General features: G+C 37.1%; 2 non-coding genes across 2 annotated transcripts; both read right to left on the bottom strand.

Annotated features, from left to right (window-relative positions):
- Positions 1–321: 321 nt before the first annotated feature.
- Positions 322–428, bottom strand: LOC128286137 (small nucleolar RNA R71). Its single transcript, XR_008276682.1, has one exon. It is a non-coding gene; the product is annotated as a small nucleolar RNA R71 (small nucleolar RNA).
- A 4,373-nt stretch (positions 429–4,801) lies between these two features.
- On the bottom strand, positions 4,802–4,908 carry LOC128286173 (small nucleolar RNA R71). The gene has a single exon (XR_008276718.1). It is a non-coding gene; the product is annotated as a small nucleolar RNA R71 (small nucleolar RNA).
- Positions 4,909–15,050: the final 10,142 nt, after the last annotated feature.

Genomic DNA, 15,050 nt, shown 5'->3' with positions numbered 1-15,050 from the left:
ATCGAGCATAGTTAGGCCTGCTGTTACTGCAAATAATTTTGAACTGAAACCTAACACCATTCAAATAATCCAACAGTTTGTTCAGTTTGATGGTTTGCAGGACGAGGATCCCAATGCTCACTTGGCAAATTTCTTAGAGTTTTGCGACACTTTTAAAATCAATGGCATTTCTAATGATGCCATTCGCCTTTGGTTGTTTCCCTTTTCCTTGAGGAATAAGGCTAAACAATGGTTGAACTCGTTACCACGAGGGTCAATCACTACTTGGGAACAAATGACCGAACGTTTTTATTAAAATATTTTTCGCCGGCTAAAACAGCCAAATTACATAATGATATCTCCTCTTTTGTGCAGATGGATTTAGAAACACTCTACGATGCATGGGAGAGATACAAGGATTTGTTAAGAAGGTGACCTCACCATTGGTTACTACTCTGGCTATAGGTTCAAACGTTTCACAATAGCCTGAATCCTTCGAATCGACAGATGATTGACGCAGCCGCTGGTGGAACTATCAATAATAAGATACTTGAGGATGCTTATGAATTTATAGAAGAGATGTCACTGAATAATTATCAGTGGTAAGTCATGAGGAGAAAGCCAATGAAAACAGCCGGTGTTTTTAACGTCGATTCGGTCACCATGCTCTCTAATCAGGTAGAACTTTTGAATAGAAAAATTGACAGTTTTCTTGGTTCTTCACAGGTTCACCCAGTAATGCAGTGCGAAGCAAGTGGAGGTGGATCAAGCAATTCAAAATACCCACCCTATGGCCACAACATAGAGAATGAGCAGTTAAATTACTTGGGTAATAATCCTCGATCTCAAACACACAAATTTTTCATGGGGAGGCCAAGGAAATCAGACACCACCACCTCCAGGCTTCCAACAACCACCCTACCAACAAGAGAAAAAGCTGAACCTTGAGGAGTTGATAACAAAATTCATCTCGGTGTCAGAAACTCATTTTTAGAATACTGAGATAGCACTTAAGAATCAACAAGCATCGATCCAAGGGCTTGAAACTCAGATAGGTCAGCTCGCTAAATTGATATCTGAACGACCACAAGGTAGCCTGCCGAGTAAAACTGAATCTAACCCAAGGGAGCAACTCAATGCAATTACCATTCAAGATGATGAAGGGTTAGTTGTACCTAAACCAGTACTGAGGCAAGAAGCTGTGGTAAGTAAAGGTAAAGGTGAGGTGGACCACAATGACCAAAAACCGGTAAGTAAAGAGTACAAACCTCGTGTACCATATCCCAACGCGACAAGAAAAGACCGCACAGACGAACAATTTGGTAAATTCCTTAAATTATTAAAGAAGTTACATATTAACTTACCATTTATTAAAGCTCTTTCGCAGATGCCAAACGCAGTCAAATTCCTAAAGGAACTTTTAAAAAATAAGCAAAAGTTGGATGAGGCGTCGCATGTGTAGCTAAATGCGGTTTGCTTAGCCATACTGTAGAATAAGCTGGCCAACAAATTAAAAGATCCAAGGAGTTTTACGATTCCCTGTTTAATTGGTAGCCTAGATGTTAATAATGCTTTGGCTGATTTAGGGGCTAGTATCAATGTTATGCCTTACAAAATGTTTAAGCAACTAGGTCTTGGGAAACCCAAACAAACTAGGATGAGTATTCAATTAGCCGATAAAAAAATCAAATTTCCTAGGGGGATTATTGAAGATGTACTCGTTAAAATTGACAAATTTATATTCCCAGTTGATTTTGTTGTTCTAGACATAGAGGAAGATAGTAACGTTCCTTTAATTTTAGGGAGGCCCTTTTTAGCAACCGCTAAAAAAATAATTGATGTTGGCACAGGTGAACTCACACTTCGTGTGGGAGACGAAAAAATCACCCTTCAAGCTCGTAATTCGAATAACACATCAAAAATCGAAGGTGACTGTACAAATCATTTGGCTAAAACTAACCATATAGTGCAACCTTATTTGTAGAAAATAGGTTCGAAGAGCATACATAAGCCAAGCAACAACAAAGAACCTATCCATGAAGAACAAATGTTACAAATCGATGAGCTAGATGAATGGCGGACAAATAAACCGAGGACACACGATAAACTAAAACCACGCCATGACGAGTTCAATGTCGAACCAAATCAACTTAAGGTTGGAGACAAAGTACTATTAGATGCAGCAGACCCTCGCATCGCCACTTCTGAACCTAACGAAGCAATCCCTCTTACGGTACTCAGTATTTTCCCATATGGTACAGTCGAGGTAATTCATCCCAAATTTGGCACTTTTCAGGTAAACAATACTTTTCTTAAACCATATGTTGATAAAATTGATAGTAGGGATGAGGAGTGTAAACTCCTCGCACCACCATGACCATGCACCAGAAAGGTAAAGTCGAGCTTAGACTATAAATAAGCGCTCCTCGGGAGGCAACCCGAGCACTAACGATGATAACTTCTTTAAAAATTTTAGTTTTAACATCTAATTACTAACTGAGTCACTGAAACACAGGTTCTTTAATCCACACGGCATGGCACACGGGCGTGCCTTAGGCCGTGCCCACACCACGAGAGGAGACACGGCCGTGTGAAAACAGGGCAAAATTTTTCCTCAGCAAGGGATACGATAAGTGGCCACGGCTGTGCAACGTGGCCGTGGGCAAGTCTGTCAAACCAATACGGGTGTACGACACGCCCGTGTCTAGGAACTGTGGTTGAAACTGGGAATTTAGCACAGTCATGCAACACGCCCGTGCCCACCACCCGTTGATAAACCGTAATTTATACATATTTTTACCCCATGCCTAACGCATTTATGGATGGTTTCTTCTTAGATTTGGTGAATTCGATGCTCCTAATCCTTTAATTTCATGTTTTATACTTAGGAGAGCATAGGAGAGTAAAAAGAGTGAGAAACGGGCCAAAAACGGAGAAAATTGACCTACATAGGAAAACAACACATCTTGGACTTCCTCACACGGATGTGTCACACGGTCGTGTCAATTTGGTAGGATCGAAGCACGACTTACACGAGTGGATCACACGTCCATGCCCATTTAATAGCCTTGACCATGGCTTTCAGTAATTGCACACGGGCGTGTCCTTGTCGAACCCAAGTTTAGTCCAATTCAAAAAATGCCAATTTTGACGGCTCTTAGGCATTCCAAAGCCTATTTAAAAACTTGAAGAGGCACTTAGGAAGGGGGATGTAGAGTAGGATGCAAGAAATTACTCAAGGAAAGCCGATTGATTCATCTCAAGAGCCAAATTCATCATCAAGACTGGAGATCTCCCTTCAAGTTCCTTCAAGAGTTTTGGGTTTTCTTATGTTCTGTTATCTTTATGCTTTTGAGATGTTTTCTTTCATAAGTATGAACTAAACCCCTAAATACCTAAGGGGAATGGAACCTAAGACAGATGTTGTTATTATTATCTGAATTGTATGATAAATATTTGACTTGTTCTTAATTCTTGTTTTGATTTTCCAATATATTGATTCAAGTTAAGCTCTTATTCAGAGGAGGAATAGAGCCTGTCTAAGAGTAAATTTGTCATAATTAAGCAGAGTTGATTGTGCGCCTAGAGATAGGTGACAAGATTTTACTGGATTAGGGTGAAACCTAATAAGGGAATCCATAGATCGAGTTAATGCAATTCTAGGGTGTTAACTAGAAAGAGATTTCAATTATTCAACCTAGGGTTCGACGTTATTAGTCTCGAGAGAGATAATAATATAACTTAGGGATTTCTAAGGATTAAGTCAAATGAATAAATCGTCTGATTCAGGGTCAAATAACAAGTGAAGTCTAGGTGGATTTGTCCTTAGGTATTGTCTCAATCAATCGAATTTTCCCAAAAGTATTTTCCCAAATTTTTCTTTCTGTGCATTCTTAGTTAGTAATTAGTTTAGACAACCAAACCTCTTAAATTTTAGGCTAGATAATAAAAAGGAAGTAAATACTAGTACTGTAGTTCCTTTGGGTTCGACAATCCGGTCTTCTTTGAACTATACTCTTGTTCGATAGGTACACTTGCCTTAATCGTGATAATAAGTTAGTCTCAAGAACGTTTCATTTATAAATCTTTAAAACCAGTTACGAATATCACGCATCAAGTTTTTGGCACCGTTGCCGGGGAATTAGGATATTAGGAAAACTCAATTTTTATTACTTTAGCCACTTTACTTTTATTACAATTTTAATTTTTATTTTTTTTTCTAATTTTTCTCTTATTTCCTTCTGACAGGTTTTTCTAGTTTATGACCAGAAGAAACCCATCAGGACCACTACTTTTTGAGGTGAGATCGACCGCACAATTCGCAGAAACTGGATAGAAATAAGACGAAGCCTAAGATACACAGAGGACGAGCAAGAGGGCGATACTTCAACAACATCTGAGGAGATGGCTAAAAACCGAGAAAATCTGCTACCTCCTGCGATTGCTGTTAATTAGAATCCTGCTCCGCGTACTATGTATGATTATGCTAATCCTTCTTTAACAGGAACTGAATCGAGTATAGTTAGACCGACTGTAGCCGCAAATACTTTTGAATTGAAACCTAATGATACAACAGTTTGTTCAGTTTGATGGTTTGCAGGACGAGGATCCCAACGCTCACTTGGCAAACTTTTTGGAACTATGTGATACGTTTAAAATTAATGGCGTTTCTAATGATACCATTTGTTTTCGGTTATTCCATTTTTCATTTAGAAACAAAGCTAAACAGTGGTTGAGCTCGTTTCCACGAGGGTCAATCACTACTTGGGAACAAATGACTGAAAATTTTTTATTAAAATATTTTTCACCGGCTAAAACAGCTAAATTACGTAATGATATTTCTTCCTTTGTGCAGATGGATTTAGAAACACTTTATGATACATGGGAGAGATACAAGGACCTCTTAAGAAAATTCCCTCACCATGGGTTACCGCTTTGGCTACAGGTTCAAACATTTCATAATGGCTTGAATCCTTCGACTCGACAAATGGTTGACGCAGCTACTGGCGGAACCATCAATAATAAGACACCTGAAGATACCTATGAATTTATAGAGGAGATGTGACTGAATAACTATCAGTGGCAAGTCATGAAGACAAAACCAATGAAAACAGCCGGTGTTTATAATGTCGATACGGTCACCTTGCTCTCTAATCAGGTAGAACTCTTGAATAAGAAAATTAATGGTTTCCTTAGTTCTTCACAGGTTCACCTAGTAATGCAATGCGAAGCAAGTGGAGGCGGATCAAGCAGTTCAAAATACCCACCTTGTGGCCACAACATAGAGAACGAATGGTTAAATTACATGGGTAACAATCCTCGATCTCAAAACAATCCCTATAGCAATACTTACAATGCAGGTTGGAGGAACCACCCTAATTTTTCATGGGAAGGCCAAGGGAATCAGAGATCACCACTTCCAGGCTTCCAACAACCACCCTACCAATAAGAGAAAAACTCGAACCTTGAGGAGATGCTAACAAAATTCATCTCAGTGTCAGAAACTCGTTTTTAGAATACCGAGACCGCACTCAAAAATCAACAAGCATCAATCTAGGGGCTCGAAAGTCAGATTGGACAGCTCGCCAAGTTGATTTCCGAACGACCACAAGGTAGCCTGCCAAGCAACACTGAATCTAATACAAGGGAGCAACTCAACGCGATTGCCATTCAAGATGAGGAAGGGCTAGTTGCAGAACCAAGGCCAGAAACGGTGGTAAGATAGGTAAGGATGAGGTAGGCCACAATGAGCCAAAGCCGATGATTACAGGATATAAATCTCGCGTGCCATACCCCAATGTGACAAGGAAAGACCGCTCAAACGAAAAATTTGGTAAATTCCTTAAATTTCTAAAGAAACTACATATTAACTTACTGTTTATTGAAGCCCTTTCGCAGATGCCAAACGCAATTAAGTTTTTAAAGGAGCTTTTGGAAAATAAACGGAAGTTATATGAAGCATCGCATGTGGAGCTGAACGCGGTCTGCTCAGCTATTCTACAGAATAAGCTGCCTAACAAACTAAAAGATCCAGGGAGTTTTACAATTCCTTATTTAATTGGTAGTTTAGATTTTAATAATGCGTTGGCTGATTTAGGGGCAAGTATCAATGTTATGCCTTACAAATTATTTAAGCAACTAGGTCTAGGGAAACCCAAACAAACTAGGATAAGCATTCAATTAACAGATAAAACTATCAGATTTCCTAGGGGTATTATTGAAGATGTACTCGTTAAAATCGACAAATTTATATTCCCAGTTGATTTTTTTGTTCTAGACATAAAGAAGGATAGCAACGTCCCCTTAATTTTAGGAAAGCCCTTTTTAGCAACCGCCAGAACAATTATTGACATTAGCACAGGTGAACTCACACTTCGTGTGGGAGACGAAACATCACCCTTCAAGCCCGTAATTCGAATAACACATCAAAAATCGAAGGTGACTGTACAAATTATTTGGCTAAAACTAACCATATAGTGCAACCTTCTTTGCAGAAAATAGGTTCGAAGAACATACATAAGCCAAGCAACAACAAAGAACCTATCCATGAAGAACGAAGGTTACAAATTGAGGAGCTAGATGAATGGGAGACACCTAAACCAAGAAAACACGATAAACCAAAACCACGCCATGAGAAGCTTAATTCCTCCAAAAATCAACTTAAAGTTAAAGACAAAGTATTACTCGATGCAGCAAATCCTCGAATCGCCACTTCTAAACCAAATGAAGAAACCTCTCTTACGGTAATTAGTATTTTTCCATACGGTATGGTCGAGGTAAACCACTCCAAATTTGGCACGTTCAAGGTAAATGGTAGTCATCTTAAACCTTACGTTGATAAAATTGATAGCAGGGATGAGGAGTGTAAACTCTTCGATTCACCATGATCACGCACCAGAGATGTAAGTCGAGCTTAGACTATAAATAAGCGCTTCTCGGGAGGCAACCTGAGCACTAACAGTATTAATTTCTTTAAATTTGAGTTTTTAACATCTAACGTACTAACCGAATCATGGTACACAGACTCTCTAAATACCACACGGCTTGGTACACGGGCGTGCCTTAGGCCGTGCAAAAACAGGGCAAAATTTTTCCAACACGGGAATTGATAAAGATGCCACGGCCGTACGACATGGCCGTGGGCGAACTTGCCAAAACAACACGGGCGTTCGACACACTCGTGCCTCGAAACCATGGGCGAACCTGTCAAACTAGCACGGGCGTTCGACACACCCTTGCCCATCATCCGTGGGCGAACCTATCAAGTTAACACGGGTGTGGACCTATATACATGGGCGTGGGAGAAGCAAACAAAGTGAGACACGACCGTGCGACATGGCCGTGTGCACTCATATGCCCGAGCAACACGGGCGTGGGCCGAATGTCAGACGTGCCCAAATTCAAAATTCGCGAAACACACTGGCAAAAATTAGGGCATACGGGTGTGTCCCATAGCCGTGTTCCCCAAAATCTATAAAAACTCCTCACTATTCATCATCTTCCTCCCCAAAAATCCCTAACCCTAGCCGTTGTAACTCCACAAGTCCTACCCCCCACGCCTGTGCGCCGCCTACAACACCGATTTCGACGCTCCAAGTTCCTTCTTTTTATGTTTGTTTACTCTTTTCTCTCGATTTTCTCTAAATATATTGCTTATTTCATGATTCCTTTGCTATATTGAACTATTTTTGAATATTCATAGTTAGAATAATAGAATACTTTTGCTCTTTATAAGAATTATGTCATTTTAGTTACCACATTATGCTACACTCTTCCATTTTTCTTGTTTCCATGAAATTTATGCTTACACACATGCATCCATTCATTAGATATTCCCGAAACATTATTTTCATAAGTCCTATTTTTAATAACTTGATATATTTACTTTAATTATTTTAAGTTTTATCTATTAATATATAGCCTTAATTTTTCATACTATTCTTGGGACATATTGATTGAACTTTGATTTTTCAATGCAGGTACAATGTCGTCCTTAAGTGGTAAAAAGATTATTGTTCCCGCCTTGAAGAAGCGGAAAGGAGCAACGTTATCTTCGGGTCCCATCTCGGAAACTGACACCCCTTCCTCCAGTTCCTACCAAGAAATCAGGGGGAACTTTTTTGGATACTTTGGGCCCGACCTTTAGGTGTGGGCCATTGCATTGACTGGACCGCACTTGAACAAGTTCAGTTGGCTGACGATGTCCAAGCCCTCCTGACAACCGATCCATGGGAACTCTTCTTTGCGATCATCGAACCGACGTACCTTAAGCTTACACTTGAACTTTCCTCGACCTTCCATGTTTAAGATGTCATGACAAACTTCGATGACCCTGGAACGGTCCAGTTCTGTCTTATCGGTTTAGGTTGCCAGATAAGTTTGCCCGAGTTCGGTATCACTTTGGGCATTTATACGGAGGAGTTCATGGAAGACAACGAGCTCCCCTTTGAAGTGTTGGGATGCTTTGGTCCCCAGCTCGGCTTCCTACGATCCCAGCCACTCTAAGGCATCGGCTCTCTCTCCCTCCTTGAGGTACCTACACACCATCTTAGCACACACTTTGACATGCCGGCGAGAGAGCACCTGCGTCATCAACACTCATGACGCCTACTTTTTATGGAGTATGGTGAATGGGTACATCTTCGACCTCACCTACTTTATTTCCCTTTCCATTCGCCACCAGACGGAGTGGCATCGGAGGGGGGTCATCTCCATTGGCCCCTACGTAACTTGGTTGGCTCGACACTTCGGGCTCCTCAACACAGCGGCCCAATCATCCTCCTTCACTCTCATCGGCCAGATGTCTCCACAGGGCATATCGAACATGTTAAATATGAGGATGATCGAGAAGCGCCGATGAACCCACCCTCCTCAGTACCGCCTCGCCCAGTCCACCGAGGAGGAAGACCCCGGTGACATGTGGCGGCTTCATACACTAACATCTCTGAGCGCCTTACTCGATTCGAGCAGCAGTGTTTTCGGCGCTTCGATAACATTGATGCTACTCTATAGTAGATTTGTCAGCACTTCCACATCTCATCGCCACCCTCACCTCGCGAACCATCTGGCGATGAAGATGTTTAAAAACTTTTATTTATTATTTTATATTGTTCCTTTTATTTTCATTTAAGACTACTTTTTATTTTTCTTTCATCTTAGTTTTATTAAGTTTTATAATTATTAGTTTACAATTTTTAATTTCGGCTAATTCATTACGAGAACTTATTCTTCCTTATATATTTCCTAAAAGAGTTCTTGATTCTATCACAGTTATAAAGAGCTCCAAAGCTCACTATTACTCAAGAACTTGAAACTCCACTGAGAAAGGTTCTTCATGACTGCCATGCCCTGCTCGACCACGACCATAGCCAACTTGAGATATAATATTCTTTTGGCGCAGCATTTGTGGAACCCAACCTCTACCACCACCGGAGTATCCTCCTTCACCCTCATCATTGCTTTGGCCGATTATTCTCTGTAACCCCAATTCAAGGAGTTCATTCATCATTCAGGAAGTTTCACTTCTCGACCTATCTTATGATTATCAATCTATTTTTTTCAATATATCTATCTTTGTACATTGAGGGCAATGTACATCTTAAGTGTGGGGGGTCTTTCATATCATTATTAGAAATCCCTGAATTGCGTCTTATTATCATGTGATCTTCCCATGCCAATATTAGAATAAATTTTAATTAATTTATGATTTTTATTGATATGTCTTTAATTAAAACTTAGGCATTCATCCATTGATTGTTTAAACTTTAAGATATTAAAGAATCAAGCATGATATGTAGACTTTTGAATTTAAAATTTTATAGGTTGTTTCTCCCAAGTTTAGGTATTATCTTGAGTTGAAATTCATAGGTTTAAACATCAAAAAGCCATAATTTTTGTGAGATTTTGAGCCTTTAGAGCATCTACTATTTCTTTCATGCTCACTTTTTGTAACACCCCCGTACCCGAGACCGTCGCCGGAGTCGAGCACAAGATGTTAATGGACTTAATTCATTAATTAAACAGCTCAAACAATTTATTTTAGAATTTCCAGACAAGCTGGCTAACTGCGTCAAAGTCGCTAAAAAAATACATATCTCGAGTTACGAAACTCAAAATCCAATTTCGTAAATTTTCCTTGAAACTAGACTCATATATCTACTTACTAATTTTTTTTCTAGAATTTTTGGTTGGCCAATTAGTACAGTTTATTGGTTAAAGTCTCCCCTGTTTCAAGGTTCAGCTACTCTGACCCCTGTGAATTACGAATCAGATATCTCCCGCTACAATATTTCAATGACTATTCCGTTTATTTCTAATAAAACTAGACTCAATAAGGAATCCATACATATAAAATATGAGTCCTAATTATTTTTACACAATTTATGGTGAATTTATAAAATCAGAACAGGGAATCCAGAAATCGCTCTAACCCTGTTTCATCAAAACGTAAATATCTTATAAAATACAACTTTTTTACCTATTTTGTTTCTTCTACATGAAAATAGATTCATTAAGCTTCAATTAAATATTTTATTAATCATCTAATTCTATTTCTACTATTTTTAGTGATTTTTCAAATTCACGTCACTGCTGCTCTGTGATTCTATTTTATAGCCAATTTCATCATTTTATGGATTTCCATAGATTAGTTAGCACATAAAGCATACGTGTTATTAAATATAATCTCGATTAGCCACTCCAATAGCTAATAATTCTAAAATATTTCTATTCCATCCATGAGCTATATCATAAGATTATATACACAAAAGGATTATAATGCTATACATGCCATATTCCCAAAATATGCAAGCCACCATACCGAGATGGTCCATTGATAGTGTGATCGTGCCTCCGACCGTCCTGATCGCCAAACCAACTTGTCAAAACTACAAGGAATGGAAGGAAAGGAGTAAGCATAAATGCTTAGTAAGTTCACATGCAAATAACAAATAACTTAACAAAGCAATTATACCAACCAACATTAGCATAATATCACCAAAACATATATCACATTTCTATTCATCGTCTTACTACATTATTGTTGTCGTATCAAGTCTCAACCCGAGGGTTAAGTACATATCTGTCCAAAGTGCCCATCCCACAACACTTACCAATACGTCACTTGCATCTTGAGTATTCTTCCATTTCACTAGAATTTTACCTATTGAACACATCGAAATATAACTCAGATACATGGAAAGTTTGCACATAAGTGCCACATATGTAGCCAAGCTTCCATGTGACCCACCCATAAGCGGACTCGGACTCAACTCAATGAGCTTGGGCGTTCGCATCCATAAGTGAACTCGGACTCAACTCAACGAGCTCGGATGCTTACTTACATCTCACGAACTCGGACTCAACTCAACGAGTTCGGACGTTCCCATCCATATATGAACTCGGACTCAACTCAACGAGTTCGGATGCCCAAATATCCGAATCTATTCCTAAGGTTCAACGGGATTCTTTTCAATTACACATTTCGATCACCTTCTTCGGAATATAGAAATCGATATTTGCTAACATATCATACTTATTAAATTGTTTACATAATTTGCATATCACCAAATAATAATTCACAAAACATCATATTTCATGATAATAAGTATCATGTCATATAAATAACATTAAATCACTTAAAATAAAAATTATGTTACCTTATTTACACATGAACTTACCTCGTATGCGAAAATAGTCATTTTTACCAATTTGTCCACAACTTGGTATTTTGCCGATTTTAGCCCGAATTTCGATATTTCTTGCTCTATCATTTCAAATATAGCCTAATTAGGACTCATATTATTCAAATCAACCCAAAATCATATTTTTGAAAAATTACAATTTTGCCCTTAAACTTTCACATATTTACACTTTTCCCCCAAAGCTCGTAAATTAAACTTCATCCTATTTTTTTATGTTTTATGATATGCTGATAATTTTCCCTTCTACAGCAACATCCAATTCTCACTCTAACATGTACTTATGAATATTAGGTATTTTTACCGATTATGTCATTTTAGTCGTTTTTACGTAAAATCACTTAGCAAAAGTTGTTTAACACAATCTCAAGCATCATATTCTACCATAAAACATCAAAATTCATGCATATCATTCATGGGTAAATTTTTAAATATAAACCCTAGCTCAAAATATTGGTAGAAACAGGTAAACCGAGTTATGAGGATTTCACAAATGTAAATAACATTAAAAACGGGCATAGAAATCACTTACAATCAAGACTTAAAAGTGTTGAAACCTTAGCTATGGTGGAGAGCAAAATTCAGCAGCAACTTATGGAGAAGATGATCATTTTTTTTTGTTGTTTTTCCCATTTTATTTCATTTAATATTCAAATGACCAAAATGCCCTTCCTTACTAAACTTTTAAAAATTCCATCCATATCCAATTTTTGTCCATAAACTTAGAAATTGGTCAAATTTCTATTTAAGACCTCCTAATTAATATTTCAAAGTAATTTCATACTAGAAACTTCTAGAATACAAGTTTTGCAACTTATTCAATTTAGTCCCTAACTTCAAATTAAGCACTTTATGCATAGAATTTCTCCACGAAATTTTCACACAATCATGCAATTATATCATAGACCTCAAAATAATTATAAAATAATTATTTCTATCTCAAATTTGTGGTCCCAAAACCACTATTCCGATTAGGCCCTAATTCGAGATATCACAGCTCTACCCCCTTTAGGGATTTTCGTCCCCGAAAATCTTACCGAAAAAGTGGTCTTCACTTATGTCGAAACCATTTTTAAATCGAGTTTTGGAAAATGCGAATCGACTTTAAGAAAAACGAGAACGGGAGTCGCCACCAATCTTTTAGGTGTGATTGGATCACCTTTAAAACATTTTGTTTTAAAATCATTAGTTTTGGTCTACGAAAGTCGAGAAAACGGATTCGGGAGTCGGTTACGTACGAGGAAGGGTTAGCACCCTCATAACGCCCAAAAATTGGTACCTAATTGATTATCAAGTGTCTTTAATGTCGGAAATTTGAAAGTTTTAAGATGTAATCCCCTTAAAAAAATTATAGTTCACTTGTATCAAATGAATCAAAATATCACATCCAATAAGTTAGGATGCAATATTTTTATGACATTCGAAACTCAGCTAGCCTTTTTTGAAAATCCCTATCTTGAAACAACAAAACGCCATATCCAGTAAGTTAGGACACAACGCTTTGAAATTCCAAGACAGTTGCTCATATTTTGAAAACCTTAAAAACTTAGAAGGGTGCTTGACTATTCGAACTCAACGAGAAAAGCTGTAACCCAGTAAGTTAGGGCACCACCTTTCTCGAAGCTTCCAAATACCAAGCATTGCCTTTTTTATTTGAAAACTTTGGAATCTCTTTTTTATTGATATGTAAAGAATCATACACATTGTAACATATAAGAAAGAATATTGCAATAATAAAACATGCATCTAAACAATATGTTAGCAATAACATAAAAATCATACGTTAGATACATACATATAATAAATATAGCAAATCTTAACAATATACGTACAAAGTTATACATAGCATATATTGAAGATGAATAAGCAAAACATACAAACATACAAAGTAATAATTAATTTAAAAATGATGCATGATATATAAAAAAATAGTAATATAATATCAATGCACATGTTCATAAAATACAACATCACATAAGAATTGTAAAATAACATTTAATACATAAATGATATATACAATATAAAAATATATAAAAGAATTACTATATATAAAAATATAAAATAAAGTGAGTAATTGTTAACAAAATATACATACAATACAAAAAATATGATATTTAATAATGATAATTTACAAATTTTAGAATTATAAATAATAGAATGAATAATGTGAAACATAAATAATATAATAGATGATATACGATATACATGATATATAATATAATATATATACATGCATAGAAAATATATATTTGAAAATAAACTATATAAAAGGTTAAATATTATAATATATAAAATACATAATCAAATGTATAAAATATAGGAATAAATATACATATTTGAAAAATGAAGAAATTAAAATAAAAATGTTGAAAAACTAAGATAGACGAAGAATAAAATAAGAACAAACCACAGAGAGTAAGAACGCAAGAGGGAGAGAAATTTGAGTGAATGCTCTCAAGAATTCTTATTGCTTCCCAAAACTCAAGTGATTTACAATGAATGGAGAGGCCTCTATTTATAGTTGAGCCTCTCCAAATCCAACGGTATAGATCAATTACATCAACGGTTAAGATTAAAGGATATCTACAAATTAAATCTCTAAGATTACAAGATCATATCTTCAAGATTGCATATCATATCCAAGATTGCATGTTATATCTAAGATTGTATCATATCTAAGATTGCATATCGTATCTAAGATTGCATATCCTTAAAGATTACATTTCCATATGAGTCAAGCTTATAGATGGACCCTAAATCTTTTCAAGTAATGGGCCATTCTGATTGGGCCAAATTATATGTTTGTAATTTTGTACTGGACTTGGACTTTGTTTTATTTTTATTTTTGGGGTTTATTATTTTAAATCTTGAAATGGGCCGGAAAAATTGAGTGTCTCATATTGCCCTCTTTGCTCATTCTTTGTGTAACAGAATAGAGCAAAGACTATAAAAGGACCAATTTTGCCCGGGCTCGCCGAGTCTTGAGTTCTTGATCCTTGATCTTCTTTAAATGGCCTCTTGACGGCTTCAATCTACTTCACTGCAACTCAGGAAGGCGATATCTACTATCTTTGATCTGCTCCCCGTCTAATACAGAGACACCAAATCTGTTATTTTTGATCTGCTCCCCGTCTAATACAGAGACGCCAAATTTGCTTCTTCAATCTACTCCTTGCAAACTCATGTCTGTCATGTTGATATCTTTGATCTGCTCTCCATCAAACACAAAGACGCCAAATCTGCTTCTTCGATTTGTTTCCTGACAATGCAGAGATGCCAAATCATCTTAGATTTGCTTCAACGTAAGCATGTGAAAGCCAAATCAGCTATGTCTTCGATTTGCTCCTTGTAAGCACAAGGATGCCAAACCAT

The sequence above is a fragment of the Gossypium arboreum genome, chromosome 12 (assembly GCF_025698485.1).
Source record: "Gossypium arboreum isolate Shixiya-1 chromosome 12, ASM2569848v2, whole genome shotgun sequence".
Classification (NCBI taxonomy): Eukaryota; Viridiplantae; Streptophyta; class Magnoliopsida; order Malvales; family Malvaceae; genus Gossypium; species Gossypium arboreum.
Note: the sequence above shows the minus strand (reverse complement) of the source record. Positions and strands in the feature narration are given on the sequence as shown.